At 42.8% G+C, this 17,966-nt stretch overlaps 1 protein-coding gene across 11 annotated transcripts in view; it reads right to left on the minus strand.

Annotated features, from left to right (window-relative positions):
• The window catches only part of PLCB4 (phospholipase C beta 4), a 326,000-nt gene that overhangs the window by 286,913 nt on the left and 21,121 nt on the right, over window positions 1-17,966 (minus strand). For all 11 annotated transcript variants that reach the window (XM_074949680.1, XM_074949677.1, XM_074949673.1 and 8 more), the window contains exon 2: window positions 16,088-16,147. The gene's annotated coding sequence lies outside the window, so the exon portion shown is untranslated. The remainder of the gene's footprint in view (window positions 1-16,087; window positions 16,148-17,966) is intronic.

Raw genomic sequence — 17,966 nt, forward strand, 5'->3', positions numbered from 1 at the left:
ATATGCTATTATGATACATGATGTTGCTGCTATACTGACTTTCCTTTTCAGTCGAGATAGCCTTCTTCTCAGACACTATTCTTCCATCTCCTTTCTACACATGTATTTACTCTTCTTCCGCCATGCAGCCACATGTATGATCAAGTTCAAAGTGGCATCATGATAAATCGGCTCAACTTCAGTGCGGTCACCAACAGGGCAGAATATGGGTATGCAAGCCGCCTATCAGTATTTCATTGCTAGCATGTATACACAGGCAAAAAGGACTAAACAACCTGTAAACAGGCACCTACAAACAAGCAATGTGTTCCTTATATCTGCAGTATCGTCTGATCCTTCCACTGGGTCATGTATTGAAGTATAAAAAAGAGAAGCTTTGACATCACTTGCAACACGAGAATATTTATGGGGTTTTTTGAATCCATTATTATTCTAAATGGCTTTAACAAAAAAAGTCTCTTTCGCAAAGAACCCAACTGTAGTAAAAGCATCCTTTGAAATTCTCACTAAAATGGGTAAGCAGTAACAAATGGATACCATGGTCTGCTTAACGATCTTGAACTCATTAAACAAAAGTGTATTGAAGGTGCTTTTAAAATTAACTAAGTCTAAAAAAGAAAAAACTTGCTTGAGATCCCAATTCATTAAGAGAATACATGTAGAGACTCAAAAAGTGGGTGAGAGGGCAGGCTGGGGATGGTGTTCTTCTTGCCCTTTTTACTGTAAATGACAAAATTTAACGTTATTAAATTAATATTTTTTGTTTTGTTTTGTGTGGGTTGCATTGTTGTTTGGGGTGGTGAGGGGGTTGGGGTACGAAAGGTGATTTCAGAGCTATTAAACATTCCAGTGGATAATTTGTGGTACAAGTCATTAGCATAATTGGGGGCATACTTTATTCTGATCTTTGCAAAACTTTCATTTCCCAAATGGGATAAATATGAAGTGCTTTTATAACACCAATAATGATCATTTCCTATGGGAAACTGCCAATTATAAGTTAGAGAAACAAGCTATACCGGATATACGTTTAGAAAGTGAACACACCTAACATATAGTTAAAACAATTAAAAACTACACTTCAAATACCAGTAAAAGTTTTGATTTTCATAAAGGTAAACTGCACATTTTAGTTTAACTGCATCCTTGTTGGGTCGTTCATTCCCAATAATAAATATTTGATGAGTGTTTAAATATGGTATTTATGCTGAAAGTTCACCTTTCACTGGCAGTAAAGAACACCTGTGGGAACTTGATTTAACATTTAAACACTTGACTCAAGTTCACATCATATATACTCGCTAACATTGAGTATCAGCAACAGTAAACAGCTACAGGGAAAAAAACCTCTTGCGTTCTGGAAACCAGTGATTATAAAAAAGCAATAAAGATCAACCATGAGGATCAGCAATAAAATGTCACATGTTACGCTGTTCTGTTTTGTAATACTGATTTCCAGTCATTCTGCTGAGGTCACCAGTGCAACAGACAGAGTAAGGAACACCACCCCCCCCAGACTACCACCACCACAATGGGATAGCTGGGTCACAATAGTTTGTGAGACTTCTTTCCCAGGTTCAATAACTAACATACATCCTTGGGAGGGGAAGGGAGAGACAGGAAGATGGGGCTCCTCAGATATACCTGGAGATGATTTCTCTACATGCCAATCTCACTTGTTCCATGCAGGACCACAGCAGCATCTCCCTGACCCCAGATATCAGCAGGTTTAGGGATCTACCCATGGTTCTGGGAACGAATGACCAGGCCAGGAGAAGGGGACTGGTGACAAACACGTCTGCCCTCCAGCCCTGCATTGTCCCGAGGCTGTATTACCTTTCCCACTCAGTCTCCTCCCTACTTTTAAGCAGGGTTCTGAGTGCAGGGGGCCCTGTTGAGGGACAGAGCCATAACGGATATCAGAAACACAGCGTCTCTATGCGGATGGCCCTAGTCTCCTGGAGATCCCCATCCAGATCCAAGTATACCCTAGAGGATCCACTGCTTTAACTGGAGACAGCCCCAGGCCCTATTCAGAGGGGAGACCAGCCTCATGGAGTCTCCAGGACAGGATGTTTGTGATGAATTTCCTCCTTGTGAGGCCATCTCCCATTGGTTTTATCTGATCCAGCCCTCAGCGAGTAGCCATTCCTTACAGTATCACCACACCTACACTACCTCACGTTTAAAGGGTGTTCACTGTAGTATTCACTGTGCTCGTTACTGATGCTTTAGCCTTCATAACTTTTAATAAACATGCTTAGGGCCTGATTCCCATTTACACTAAAGCCCATTTGCATCACCCCTGCAATGTAAAATGATCCTCAAAGTCGGAGAAACATATAATTTGCTCCCACTTTAAGACCTCGTTATTGTTGCAGAGTGATGTAAAATGGTCTTAGTGCAATTCAGAATCAGGTCCATTAGCTTTTATGACCTTGCCAATATACTCCATGGTGATACGTCTAGTCAGTAAACAAGCAAAACTGCACATGTGTTAGAATTTAACAGTTCAAACAAAAGCCAGCTTTTAATTTTTAACATTTTAGCAGAATAAAAAATTCCCTTAGGTCACTGATTATTTATCTACATAATTTACAAAGAGCAAAAATATTATTCCAAAATGTCTGTGCAATAAATTGCCTAAAGAAGATGTGGAAAAAATGCTCACTGAGGATAAATCAATCAATGAAGAAAAAAGATCATTAAGGGTCAGAGTTTCAAAGGTATTTAGGTACCTAGACAACTTTTGAAAATCCCATTAGGCACCTGCCTGCATCTTCAGGAGTCTAAATACCTTTAAAAATCTGGCCCTAAGAGCCTCATCCTGTATTCCTCATGCACCCCAAACTCCCAAGGAGTTAAATGAAGGATTACAGGATTGTACTTAGAAAGGAATGGCATATGTGTTCAGGATGCTCACCTGGAACTCAAGAAACCCAGTTTCCACTCCCGGTTTTGCCACATACTTCCCATGTGATATGCAATATTGTGTCCACACTTCAAAAAGGATGATGAAAAATTCAAAGGGGTTCAGATCCGAGCTATCAGAATGATTCCAGATATGGAAAATCTGCCTTTGAGGGTGAGACTTAAGAAGCACAATCTATTTAGTTTATCCAAGACAAGGTTAAGAAGTGACCTGATTGTGGTCTACAAGTACTTACATGGAGATGAGATTTTTGATTCATCCAGAAAAATAAAAGAAAAACAAAAAACTAATGAGATCAACTAGTTGGAAGCTGAAGCGAGGCAAATGCAGACCAGAAATATGATGCAAATGTTTAAACAGTGAGATTAACTAACTATTGGAACAACTGACATAATGGACCTGGAAAATTCTCCATCACTTGCAGTCTTTAAATCAAGACTGGATGTCTTGCTACAAGATATACAATAGCTCAACCAAATGTTAGAAGCTTGAGGCAGAAATTCCTGGATGAGGTTCTTTGGCCTGTGTTACACAGAAGGTCAGACTCGATGCTAATAACGGTCCCTGCACCTGCATGTGACCATCAGGCGTTGAATGCTCAGAAACTGGTCATGTGCTTTTGGTAATTCGGGGGGCCTTGTTTACGGAGATGAGAGAAGCATTCCTTTCCTGCAACAAAAGGTGTTTGTTCTCTTGCTCAGTTCATATACATAAAGACTAACAAATTTAAAAGGGTCAGATTCTTCCAAATCTATGGTATTTGGAAAGAGTATTTTGCATTTTTGAAAAGCAGCTCAGGCAACCCCCCGGCATGTTAATTATCTGATCACCGAGGCAGCAGTTCCAAAACCATTTTCCCAACTGCCAGTTCAGAATGCCAAAAAAAAAAATCTCTGTCATCTTGTTTATAATACGAGCTTCCAAAGACGGGGGCTCATCAAACAGTGAAAAATATGCACTTATGTAACGTGGAACAGTTTCACTCCCCCACTTTTCATTGAAATGTTTAACAAAAATTCTGAATTTTGAAAAACAAATAATTAAAAGTGTCAAAAATATAAGCACATCTGAAAAGCGGAAATTGCATGTATTTTTAAGCAATACACAGTATACCATACATTTTGCCTGTTTAACACAATGTAACCAGAGAGCAGCATCGCTGCTCCATGTACTCCAACGAGCAAGTCTTGGCAAAGGAACACTTGTACATTGTGTTTTAGACCCAATAGCTCAATATTTGCTGCTAAGATCTGGCAGTAGCTTCTCTTTGGGAGTCATCACCTACTTTTTGGCTTACCCAACCTGCTGAGTTTAGGAAATTTACACTTAGTAGATCTGAGTGGTTGCACACAAACAGAAAAGATGAAACTGTAAGAATCATAGTCAAAGCTTTGCATGACAATTCACTTTGCCACATAGATATTTACATAGCCGGTAAAAAGAAATTCTTATGGTGAACCGCACTCATGTGCTCAGATTCCAATTTTCACAGGCGTTGCAATCAAGGAGGATTTGTTTAGGTAAACAGCTGGCCACAGGGCAGGCTGCATAACTACTAAACACATGCCCTGTTTTCTGATCGATGAGTCCTGTTAAACAGAGTGTGACAAAGTTCCTCCTCTGCCTGGTGGGTCCTGAGCTTATTGGTGGATTCGCTCGCCTCAGAGGTTCACGGCAGCCCTCAGTTTGGCCTCTTTCATGGCTCAAATCTGCCATTCACTCAATTAGCCTCATCACTGGCCAGCATGGGAAAAAGGAAGAAGAACAATCCCCGCAGTCTCTGCTGAGCCACCTAGTGGATCGGGGAACAGGCCAAAGACCTTCCCCTCTGGTGGAACCCACAGCCCAGGTCAACTCCTCCGGTATCAAGTAGGGAGTTGGGGGGATGGGGGGGAATCGAGGCCCGCCCTCTACTCCGGGTTCCAGCCCAAGGCCCTGTGGATTGCAGCTGTCTACAGTGGCTCCTGTAACAGCTGCGTGACAGCTACAACTCCCTGGGCTACTTCCCCATGGCCTCCTCCCAATACCTTCTTTATTCTCACCACAGGATCTTCCTCCTGATGTCTGATAATGCTTGTACTTCTCAGTCTTCCAATAGTACACCTTCTCACTCTCAGCTTCTTGCACCTCTTCCTCCCAGCTCCTCACACACACAGTACAAACTGAAGTGAGCTCCTTTTTAACCCAGGTGCCCTGATTAGCCTGCCTGTCTTAATTGATTCTGGCAGCTTCTTGATTGGCTGCAGGTGTTCTAATCAGCCTGTCTGCCTTAATTGTTCTGGAACCTTCCCTGTTACCTTACCCAGGGAAAAGGGACCTACTTAACCTGGGGCTAATATATCTGCCTTCTATCACTCTCCTGTAGCCATCTGGCCTGACCCTGTCACAAGAGCCACAACAGCAATGTGTGAACTGCAGCAGATAAAGTGAGAATCTCTTGGAAAAAAACAAGGGTTCTCTCCAGAAATGGGCAAACCACAAGATTTGTGGCTAGGGACTTAGGTGCTTAAATGCCACTTTACGGCCTACATCCAACAGTTAGGCACCACTTGCATTCACAAAGCCACTGTTCAGCTGCTGCCTAACCCCAAAGGCATCTGAAGTCTCTAGGTGCCACCATTTTCACAAGTAAAGTTTCCATAGTGCCTACATTTCTACTACTGGTTATGAGCACAGCCACCTAAGTCCTGACACCATCAGGTAGTTCAGCCTAATTCATGCGTAAGCCTCTGCAGGATTCACAAACTAGATTCTTCCCCACCTACCTCACCTGTGAGACTGGATCTAGAACAGTGGTTTTCAAATTTGTTTTCTGGCGACGCAGTTGAAGAAAATTGTTGATGCCTGCGACCCAACAGACCTGGGGATGAGGGATTTGGGGTGTGGGAGAGGGCTCTGGGCTGGAACAGAGGGTTGGGGTGTGGGAGGGGATCAGGGCTCTGGACTGGGGGTGCAGGTTCTGGGGTGGGGCCGGGGATGAGGAGTTTGGGGTGCAGGAAGGGGCTTTGGGTTTGGGGTGGGGCTGAGGCAGGGGATCGGGGCATAGGCTGGGGCATGGGCTTACCTTGGGCGGCTCCCGGTCAGTAGCGCAACGGGGGTGCAGAGGCAGGCTTCCTGCCTGTCCCGGCACCACGGACCGTGCTGTGCCCCAGAAGTGGCCAGCAACAGGTCCGGCTCCTAGGCAGAGGTGCACAAGCGGCTCTCACATGCAGGCACTGCCCCACCCAGGTCCCACAGGCCAGAAACCAGCCAATGGGAGTGCAGAGTTGGTGCTCGTTGGTGCCCCAGGGCCCCCCCACCTAGGAGCTGGATCTGCTGCTGGCCGCTTCCAGGGTGCAGCGCGGTGTCAGAACAGGTAGGGACTAGCCTGCCTTAGCCGGGCAGCACTGCCAAGGGGAATTTTAATGGCCAGGTCGGCAGTGCTGACCAGAGCTGCCGCAACCCAGTGCCTTACATGCCGCGACCCAGTACTGGGTCATCACCCACATTTTGAAAACCACTGATCTAGAGAGCATGTTCTTAGGCAGCCTCTGAGCACGCCTACTGGAAAGGACCCAGCACAAAACACAGCCAAGGAGAAGTACCCCCTCCCCCACCACCCACCCACACACCTACCTACCCACCCACAGACCCAGAATCAATAGCCAGGTGGTTAGGGAACCTCACCCACAGTGTAGGAGACCCCAGGTTCAAATCCCCCCTCTACTGATATGGAGCAGTGACTTGAACTCAGGTCTCCCACCTCTTGGGTAAGTGCCCTCATCACTGGGTATTCCAGTTACTCTCCTGTTGAAGCTGTTCCACTTTGTATAAAAATTTGGAACTAATGTTAAGCAAACACCTTTGGGGCTGGAAATTGAATGAGGAAAGGCATTTTGTGGAATTTTCTGTAGTCCTTGGTTCCAGACAGGAGGAGATACTGTGCAAAACAACAAAAAAGCAGCTTCTTCCCTCCCTCCCCCCCGCCCATTATCTCAGTAGTTTGCTTTCTAACCTCATTTGAAAACAATAAAAGCACAAATCTGCAGCTGCCATGCACACAAGGTATGACTGTGGGCCAATCTGAAGAAAAATATCCACTGGGCAAATGATCTGGCAATTCTTAACGATAGGGCTCAGCATAAGGTTTTAGGAGGGGAGAAGAGGAGAGACAGAAATGAATAAAATATTTTTTCCAAACTTAATTGCCTACTCAATGAATTCTTGGTGTTTTTTTCTTCTCGTTTCTTACTTTTTTTCATTTTCTCTCCTATCTCTCACGTTTAAATCAGACCATTCTGTATTTTTCTTTTTCTTTTCTTCATTTATTTTGCACCTTTTCTCGTATCTTCCATCATGTTTTTCCTCCTGCTTAGACAAATCCTACTACCTATTCCTCTCTCACACATATACACAAACTGCCCTCAATGAAATTTGTGGCAAAACTCCCACTGTCTTCAATGCGGTCATGACTGCACCCACAATCTCAGGTGACCATGAACCCAGCCCTCCACCCCACACATACGGAGAGAATCTCTCAGCCCATAATTACAAAAACTTCAACCGTGCTAATATACAGAGGCGCAAAAATGTTTTCCATTTCCAGCTGTTTCCTTGAGCACTCAGTTCAAGTTTTGACCTGAAGTTCATGTTTGTACCCTGGGCACATATATGGTGCCTAAAATATCACAGTGATGGACACCTTACAAATGCATTATTATACATCATTATTATAATATACGTAACAGCTATATGCTCATTACCTGATTTAGATAACATTAGGAAATAACCCACTTGTCACAGAATCATAGAATATCAGGGTTGGAAGGGACCTCAGGAGATCATCTAGTCCAACCCCCTGCTCAAAGCAGGACCAATCCCCAATTTCTGCCCCAGATCCCTAAATGGCCCCCTCAAGGATTGAGCTCACAATCCTGGATTTAGCAGGCCAATGATTAAACCACTGAGCTATCCCTGGGTGACATTAATTGTCACGTGCTATACAATGTATATACGTATATTAGATTGTATCCCTCTCCCACAAACCGAACCCTTTATGTGCCACTTGTCTTTACATATTGTAACCTCTTCAGGGCAGGGACCACGTCTTCATGTGTTTGTACAGAACGGGGTCCCAATCCTGGTTTGTGGCTCTGGGCACTACTGCAACATAAATATCAAATAAAATAATCATCTGATTTAAATTCTTTACATAACACCCCTGTACATTTTGCAGGACACAATAAATTACCTCTCCTTCTTAAGGATAAAAAATAACTTTGTGATGGAAAATTATATAAATAATCCATTAACAAAAATTGCTGTATAAGAAAACCTTCTCAGCCAAAAACAATAGCTACTTAGCTTCAGTGTTTGTTCATACGTACACGTTGACAGGAGCAGCATGTAAGCACCCAAGGGAAGCATTAGGCGTTTAAAAGGACATCAGCAACTTAAAAAAAAGATCACACTCCTGGTTCAAAATTTCTAACCTAACTATAGTAACATACAAGATCACTAGAAACACAGGAGTTACCAGACTGGATCAGACCTATGGTCCATCTAGTTCAGAAGCCTGTCTCTGATAATGGCTAGTACAGATACTTCAGATGAAGGTATAAGGCAGGCAGACATGAGATAATCTTCCTTGCAAATTAGGTCTCATCCTGGTTTCTAATAGTTAAGGATTGGCTTAATGCATGAAGCATGACGTTTCTTATCCCTACCAAAATATTTATCATCATTAATTATGATAACTCTGGGTAGTCTCGATAGCCATACAAGTCTGCAACATCCTTTCCCCCCCTCACCCACTCATTTCTATAGAGTTCATTGCCTTATATGAGTGCACCACAGTGTCTGGACTGCATAAATATTTCAATAAAATAAGACAACGACTTTACAGTGGCATTATTTTAGTACATTTGACTCCACCTAAGATGTGCACAAACTGTCTGACAAACAATCCGACAACCCACTAATGACTATTGTCGCAAACGGGAAAGACAGCTTCGTCAGCTCATTTTGCAGATCTCTGTGGTTTGCAGCTCGCCCTGGGTTAATGGTTCCCGCAGTTCCTCCTTCTCCTTCCAAAACATCAGTTCCTGATCTTCCTCCCCACTCACTCTGCAACTTGGCTACCCTTCCCCCCCTTGTGTTTCCCCTCCCCACCTCAGCGTTCACCTCTTCCAATCAGGCTCTGATAACTGCATTTCGTGGTCGCTAAACAAACCATTCTTTTGGAGGAAAAGTATGGGAAGTACATGGGCAGGAACAGCAGGGAGAATGTGGAAAACAGTGTTTCATCTAGTTGCAGGAATCTTAGTTAGGTTTTCTTTTCCTTCTCTTTTTTTGTTTGTTTGTTTGTTTGATCCTGTTGGCTCCGAGTTTTAATGGCAGCAGAGAATTTGAGCACTCTTGCCCTAGAAATGTGGTAAGAATAAGAGGATTTTTTAATGAAAACCTTGTCCATCTGAAGAGCAAAAAGACAGTCTACACACTGCCTCGATAAGCTGTAGTGGTTGCTTGGGAACAAAGGCTGACTTGTTCGAGGTAAAGAACTCCACTTCCAAAAGCCAGGGACCTCATGCATAACGGATTAGATAGACTGCAGGAGTCAATGGACCTGATTAAAAGAACAGTAGAAGGATTCATCGAAAGAATAGATGCTGCAGAGCCATGGGTAACTGATATGGAAAATTCAGCCCCAGGACAAAATTACTTAATTGCAGTGCTTATTAAAGACAATAAGAGGTTATCCAGTACTGTCAGGGATATCAAGACTAAATCTAGGGTAAAAACATTTCAACTGTTATGCATCTGAGAGTAATGAATTGGGAGATTTGGCAGGGGATGCAATGGTCTCTAGCCAGTAACTCTTAGTAGCCAATTCTGCTCTCATATACTTGCCGTCACTTTCATAGTGGGAGTAGTTGCCATGTATCAGATAATAGAATTGGGTCCTTAGCGTACAACTGGGGAGCAAGTCTCTTACAGCCAGATCCTGTCCTCGGTTACACCAGCATGGATCCAAAGTAACTACACTGATGTCAATGGAGTTACTCCACATCCACACTACTACAGGGAGGAGAATTTGGCCCACAGTACTTCGAAACCCTAGCACAAGGGTTACAAAGAGGTAAAATACTCATCAGGCTTGGTTCTCCTCACACTTGAACCGGTTTGGCACCAACGTAGCTCCACTGATTACAAAGGGGGTTACTCCTGATTTACACCTGTGTGAGTGAATGAAGACCAGGCAACTTGTTTGAAATACCATCACAGCTTTATGAAGGGGCCCCCAGTCTTATTCCATTGTTCTGAAGGCTTCCAGAATTATCAATGAGTTGGGCTTCCAAAGCTAACAGGTATTTCCATGCCTGTCAGAGCAATGAAAGGACTTGCCTCCATCTTAAAAAAGAACAACCCAAAACTGAATCAGGAGACAGTTTTGTACCAAGCATGGCTTCTGGAGCGGGGAGAGAATTACTATTCTTTTAAATTGCCAGGTGGCATCATGACATTTACAAAGGCTCTGAAGCATGGAGAAGGAGTAGTTACATCTTTCGAGTTACTAGACTGATAAAACGTATACTGAAACTCTTGGAACCATTTCTGTCATATTACTGTATTCAACAAAATTTTGTCAATGCCATTGTGTGGTTGAGATTAGGGCTGTCAAGCGACTAAAAAATATTAATCCCAATTAATCGATGATTTCACAATTAATTGCACTGTTAAACAATAATACAATATCATTTATTTCAATATTTTTGGATGTTTTCTACATTTTCAAATATACCGATTTCAATTACAACACAGAATACAAAGTGTACAGTGCTCACTTTATATTTATTTTTGATTATTTGCACTGTAAAAAAACAAAAGGAATAGTATGAGGTGAATTGAAAAATACAAGTTCTGTAGTGCAATCTCTTTATCATGAAAGTTGAACTTACAAATGTAGAATTGTGTAAAAAAAAAAAACAAACCAATCTGCATTCAAAAATTAAACAATGTAAAATTTTAGAGCCTACAAGTCCACTCAGTCCTACTTCTTGTTCAGCCAATCGCTCAGACAAACAAGTTTGTTTATATTTGCAGGAGATAATGCTGCCTGCTTCTGGTTTACAATGTTACCTGAAAATGAGAACAGGTGTGCTCATGGCACTGTTGTAGCCAGCATCGCTAGATATTTAAATGCCAGATGCGCTAAAGACTGAGATGCCCCTTCATGCTTCAACCACCATTCCAGGGGACATGCGCCCATGCTGATTATGGGTTCTGCTCGATAATGATCCAAAGCAGTACGGACCGATGCATGTTCATTTTCATTATCTGACTCAGATGCCACTAGCATAAGGTTGATTTTTTATTTTTTTGGTGGTTCGGGTTCTGTAATTTCTTCATTGGAGTGTTGCTCTTTTAAGACTTCTGAAAGCATGTTCCACACCTCGTCCCCCTCAGATTTTGGAAGGCATTTCAGATTCTTAAACCTTGGGTCGAGCGCTGCAACTATCTTTAGAAATTTCACAAAGGTACCTTCTTTGCGTTTTGTCAAATCTGCAGTGAAAGTGTTCTTAAAATGAACAACATGAGCTGGGTCATCATCTGAGACTGCTAGAACATGAAATATATGGCAGAAGGCGGTTAAAACAGAGCAGGACATACAATTCTCCCCCAAGGAGTTCGAACACAAATTTAATTAACACATTTTTTTAACGAGCAACATGGAATGGTAGCCGAAGTACGAAGGGGCATTCGAATGTTTAGCATATCTGGCATGTAAATACCTTCCAATGCCGGCTACAAAAGTGCCATGCAAATGCCTGTTCTCACTTTCTGGTCACATTGTAAATAAGAAGTGGGCAGCGTTACCTCCTGTAAATGTAAACAAACTTGCTTGTCTTCATGATTGGCTGAACAAGAAAGAGGACTGAATGGACTTGTAGGCTCTGAAGTTTTACATTGTTTTGTTTTTGAGTGCAGTTATGTAACAACAAAAAATCTACATTTGTAAGTTGCACTTTCAGGACAAAGATTGCACTACAGTACTTGTATGATGTGAGTTGAAAAATACTATTTATTTTGTTTATTATTTTTACAGTGCAAATATTTGTAATCAAAAATAATATATACTTTGATTTCAATTACAACACAGAATACAATATATATGAAAATGTAGAAAAATATCCAAAATATTTAATACATTTCAATTGGTATTCTATTGTTTAACCGTGCGATTAAAACTGTGATTAATCACGATTAATTTTTTTAATCGCCATTATTTTTTTGGAGTTAATTGCGTGAGCTAACTGCAATTAATCGAGAACCCTAGTTGAGATATCATTTTGCATCCCCTTCTGTATGAAGAGCGGTTTTGGGGAACTTTACAGTTGAGAAATGTTTGCAGGATTTTTTTTCATTTTTTTTAAATGACCTTTGTTAGGTCTCCTCTCAGATCACTCGGATGTACAAAAGGAACAGATTGAGCTTGAATACCTTTAATATTATGGGCCAGTTTTTGGAGGAGCCTTAAGCTAGCCTCCTATTTTGCAGCCACAATTAACTGCAGATGCAGAATCTTACAGCTAGATGTCTAAGTGCCCAATTTGTGCATAAACTCAAGTACATACAGATCTAAACAGTAACACAATTAACTGTACCAACAAAAAAAAAGGAGGCATGTTATAAAACAAAAGTTAGGCTCTCTCCCTCCGTCTGTGCCATCACAAGAAGAGAAGTTGGAATCCCGAATTTTGCCTTCTCCGCTATGAAAACAGCCTGTCCTAATTTCTGCCTTCCTGTACAAAGCCTCGTAGGGCCAAATCCTGCTCTGGCTTACACCCCACACAACCTCAAGGAAATCAACTGGTGTTTGGGGCTTAATGAAATTAATGAGGCTGTTCTGGTGTCATGTGTAGTTACATTTTTTCATTATTTTATTCAGAAATGCCAACCCCATGGACTTCCCCCTCTAGACTGATTTTTTCATATCCTCCCCCATACAGGAATGTAGGGAAAATCCCTGATCTACAGAAAAATGCATCTCCAACTGGCTGAGCTCTCCAATTCTGCCACAACTGCTCTAAGGAAGGGCAGCCAATCGACACTGCTGCAGATGCTAAATGGGAGTCCTGGTGCCTCTCCATGTAGCACAGGGAGCAGGGGGTTCCAACCCGAACTCCCTTCCTCTCAGTTATTTAAACAAAAGATTGGGGCTGCTCCTGGATTGTGCAGCCCTTAGATCCCAGAACTAGCTCCTAATGCCAACCCCCGGGCATCACACTACTGTATCCCACACTTCCCGTGGGTGGAGAGCCTCTCTAGCCACTCCCTGGGCTCCATATATGACCAGCAAGAAAAAACGCTTATTCCCAGGGCCAGTGGGACCTCAGACCCTTTTCCTGCCCTGAGCCCAGGAGGAGAAGGGCAGACATGGACTCCACACTAAGGAGAGGAGTTCAAAGCCCACACACCACTCACAGGCATGTCAATGCTACCGCATGTAAATTTTTGTACCGTTTTCTCCCCATCAGTATCTATTGGCAGTGGTGGTTATCAGGACTGAATCTGAATGTTCTGTACCGAAGGAGACGCTGGCCAGCAGCATTTCCAAGAGGGAGTGCAGTATGGAAGAACGCAAAGGAGTACAAAGGGAACTAACTCATGATGGTCTCTCTTGAGTTTTAGTACCCTATGTTCTTAGCATGTTAGGTACCCGAAAAACTGCTTCTCTTCCCATGCAGCTCTGAGATATCAAGTATTGGCTGAAGTGTTCTGCTGGAGACCCCTAGATTTGAATGCTCCAGGGGAAGAGCCAGGGAATTTTTGGCAGAAGGCCCTTGAACCAAATTCTGCTCTCATTTACTTGGTGTAAATCTAGAAACTCTGGACTTTGCTTTCCCAAGGTCTGTTGATGTGGTGTAAAGTCTATAGCCAAATTCAGATGTGCCCAAACGGTGGTCTAAGTTTACACAATCAGAGTAAATGGGTTAAATATGGGTACAAGTGATAAATACTGCCGTCTGCACCCATCTCTGCAAAATGAGTAACTCACACCGAGAGAGGGAAAGAAGGGAGTTTAGCAAGAGCAGCAACTTATAGCAGGGTGTAAAAAAAAAAAAAAGGCAACCTTCCCTACCTTATCTTACATCTGCAGTTAGTGGTTTTTCCCACAACAGATGGATAAATTAGCCCAGCAATTATATCACTTCTGAATTCAGTCCAGAGTCTTCAGTGGGAGTTATCACTTACACTTCCCCCTATACCAGGAAAGAACCTGGCTCCATCTGTCTACTGAGACTTTGGCTGTGAGGGTTGTCGGGGTGTGTTTATGTTAATTGATCATTTCTGAGGAAGAGTCTATTTTTGGTTGACGTAAGTTAATATTTTTGTTTTTAATTGTTTTAGCAAAGTGGACATGTGCCCAGAGGAGAATCACAGTGGGAGCATTTTAATAATTTAAAGACAAACAAAAGCAACAGCGAGAGAACATTGGGTCAGAGTGCAACCGTCCCCGAAATCACATTGGCACAGTTTAGTGGTCCACCAGACACCAAAAGGAGCAGAAGCCAGGAGGCAGATCACCCTAGACAGTGAATGCATTTTAATTTGACGGTTCTAGAACCATGATGCTTCTAGACAGACATGCACAGCTATGACACTACAAGCTGTTAGGTAGCTATGCCTATTTACTGAAGATCAGTATTTGACACTGTGCTCAACAAGTCACATCACTTTTCCAGTGACTAACCCCGATGACCACAAAAAAGGTAACACACTAGCTCCAGCCACACCACTGCTGTCACCTGTTAATTTACTATTTTTTAATTCTACTTTTCGCAAGGAGCCTCTTCAACCATAAGGGTGCAAGCAAGGTCCCATCATTCTAGATGTTCACCAAGTCAGAGTTTAAGGCCAGGAGGAACCACCAGATCATCTAGGCAGACCTCCTGTATGGCAAAGGTCACTAAATACCACCCAGCCACCCACACAATGAACCCCAAAACCAGAATTAGCCCCAAAGTATTACAGCCCTGACTTTCTCCTCTAATATTTTCCCAGGCCCACCTCTCCAAATGATTCCACTACTGCAGACTTCCCCCCTCCAATTAGAAGCTTTAAATGCCTTTATAGTCTAAGGAACCACCTCAGTATCCATCACATGCCAGAAGAGCCTCACGGGGTGGTCCTGTTACACATTTACTTACTGCAGAAACATCAAAAATAAAATATATCTATTTCACGCTCAATCCCAAATATCTCACTATGCTTGGCAAGGAAATAAGTTCTACATTCAATTTGTATGTGGACCATCATCCCGCTGCTTATGCACACTGATATGATCATGGACAGGCATCAAAGGGGCCCACTTCAGCCAAACGGATCGGCTTATGCGGAGGAAGCAATTCCCCCACGTGCGCTGGTATCACGTGACCTACTGTTACACGCGGTTGGGCGACACCTGACCGACTGGTGGTGGTTGTTTGAGTGTTGCTTGGAACTGCCTCTGACCGTTGTGCCCGGGTGGCATATACCTCTTGGATGCTGGGAGCAAATATGGTGAGATCCTGGCTGCTGATGGGGCACACCAAGGATATTCCAGGTTAGCAGCACCAGGCGAGATTTTTTCCCTACGTGGAGATAAAATTAACTGGCAGGAGTGGCAGGTGCTCAAAAGCCCACGGAGAGGGTTAATGTCCCTTTCCTGTAAATCTGACACTTGAATGAAGCCTGGTGGTTGCTTCATGACATGGCTTGCTCAGGTCTGGGAATAAGATGGGCCTAGTACGCCCAGGAAATATTAGGATGCTATGGATTTGAGCATCAAAAAAGTGGAGGGGGCACCGACAGCCTAGACACCTTGTGGGCACCTGTGGCACTAGCCCTCCGCCCCCATTCACCACTGTCAGGCCCGTTGCTTTTAGAAGATATTTTAAGGCTCAGGAAATTTGCAGCCACTTGCCAAAAAAGCAAATGCTGTGTCCATGCTCATTGACCCTTATCGTTCTCGTTTCCAAACTGCCATTCTTTACTCTGGAATAAGTTCTATATTCTCCTAACATTAACCACGCGGCATAGCAGCGTTAAGCTATATTTTGAAGGGGAGTAGTCTACATACACAGTATAAAAAAAAATGCTAAAAAGAAGAAAAAAAGGAAAAAAGACATCTACCTTTGTAAACCAACGATCACTTTGTAGAGGTTTCCATGGTGGAGAAATTGCTGCTTTCCCCTAAAAACCAAAAGACAAAAGAGATGCTTTTTCAGAAACAAAGATACTATATGAAGGTTCTCAAAGCTGTACATTAAATATACAATAGAACATCGTGCCTATTTTAAAAACAGCAAATTCAAAGAACAGTCATCGCTTATATAAATTAAAAAACAAGTCCGCACTTATCCTAACAAAGTGCAATAGATTATTCCAAGTGGCGTCATTTTTCCAATACATTTCTCCCTCACCCCCCCGCCCCCGGATGAGGCTATGAGCAGTACTGCAGTTGACATCAAAACATTGGTGATCGGTGTTAATTTGCAGTGGTTATCAAAACAAAAGATGAGCCCTGCCTACGAGTGAGTCTTTAAGATGATGTATCCGTTTTTCCCAAAACATTTAGGCCAGACTGTAACCTTATAATGATGCTTAACCGCGTGTAGCTGTGCTGCCCCAGAAGCAGGACAGGAATTACCTGATTTCAGCTCCGAGGTTCACAATCCTTGCTTCCCCCTGGCTCTAGGGCAAGATAGAAACTGACGGTGCAGCACAATCACATACACTAGAGGGGGATGGAACGAAGGCTCCATCCACTCCCACGCGGGGCGGACTACTCCCCACCCACTTGTGCGGGAAAGGAATTAGCAGCCCATGGGAATCTGTTCCTTCCCCTGCACAGAACGTAGCACAGGTAGCCAGCAAGGGGCACTAAAGTGGTTCACTCCAGCAGCGCCTCACAGTCATGCCCCGCGCTGGTGTTGGTTACAACGATTTTAGGCTGTGTCGTTAATAACAGTAAATCACTTGATTTAAGACTACACTGAATCCTCTCCAAGCGGCCAGAGGTGTTCAGCAATTCCCACCAAAACTGAAACCATTCCAGAAATATAAACTGAGTCTGAGGGGACAACTGCTGAGGGGGTTGGTTGTTCCGTTTTCACTAAATATTGACAATGTGTTCTTCCAGTAGAAGAAAACAAAAGTTGTTTTACTTTAAAAAAAAAAAAAAAAAAAAAAAAAACAGATCCAACTTCTCTGCTTACCCCAATGCACCTTTATATTGGTCTCACTATTGCACAATCACACACGGAAGACTAACCCAGTTTCTACAGTTGTTTCTAGGGACAAGTGAAATCAGCTCACAGCACAGAATAATTAAGTCACTACTCAGAACATGCTGCTGTAGGGAAAACGATGCAAGACATAACAACAATATCTTAATACATAAACGGATCCTTCCAACAGTTTGTAAGATACATGATGGGTATTTTTATTCTGCATCTAGAGATTCTGGGCCAAATTCAACTCAGTTACACCAGAGTAAATCCAAAGTCACTTGCATTACTCCAGACTTCATGTATATAACATAGCAGAATTTGGCCCAAAATTCCTATCGTCAGTCATTTATAGGCTTTCTGGGGGAAAATTACCTTTGGGTCTGAAATTTCTATGTTCCATTTCAGCCCATGCCTGACATGTTGGAAAGTTTAATGGGAAAAAAAAATGCAGCTTCTGTTTCTTTGTACAAATAGAAATAAAATGTATCTTTCACCAGTTTAGTATTTTTCAGAAGCTTGCTTCTGCTCAGAAACTCCAGTGGCCTTTTTAGTGAAATGGTAAACTCCATGGGACAAGGATTTCGAACCAGATTCAAGACTCGCTTGCACTCATGGAAATGCTGAGCGACCACTGATTTCAGTCAGCGTAGCCAATGGCCAGAACAGACCACAGCTGCTGTTGCAAGTTTATCCTCTCTCCACCACTGGCTGGAAAGTCAGTGCAGATACAGACTTGACCTAAGTAAGGTTCTCACTTCTCTCATGCCATAAAGAAAAAT

This window comes from Natator depressus, chromosome 3, assembly GCF_965152275.1.
Source record: "Natator depressus isolate rNatDep1 chromosome 3, rNatDep2.hap1, whole genome shotgun sequence".
In the NCBI taxonomy this organism is placed as follows: domain Eukaryota; kingdom Metazoa; phylum Chordata; order Testudines; family Cheloniidae; genus Natator; species Natator depressus.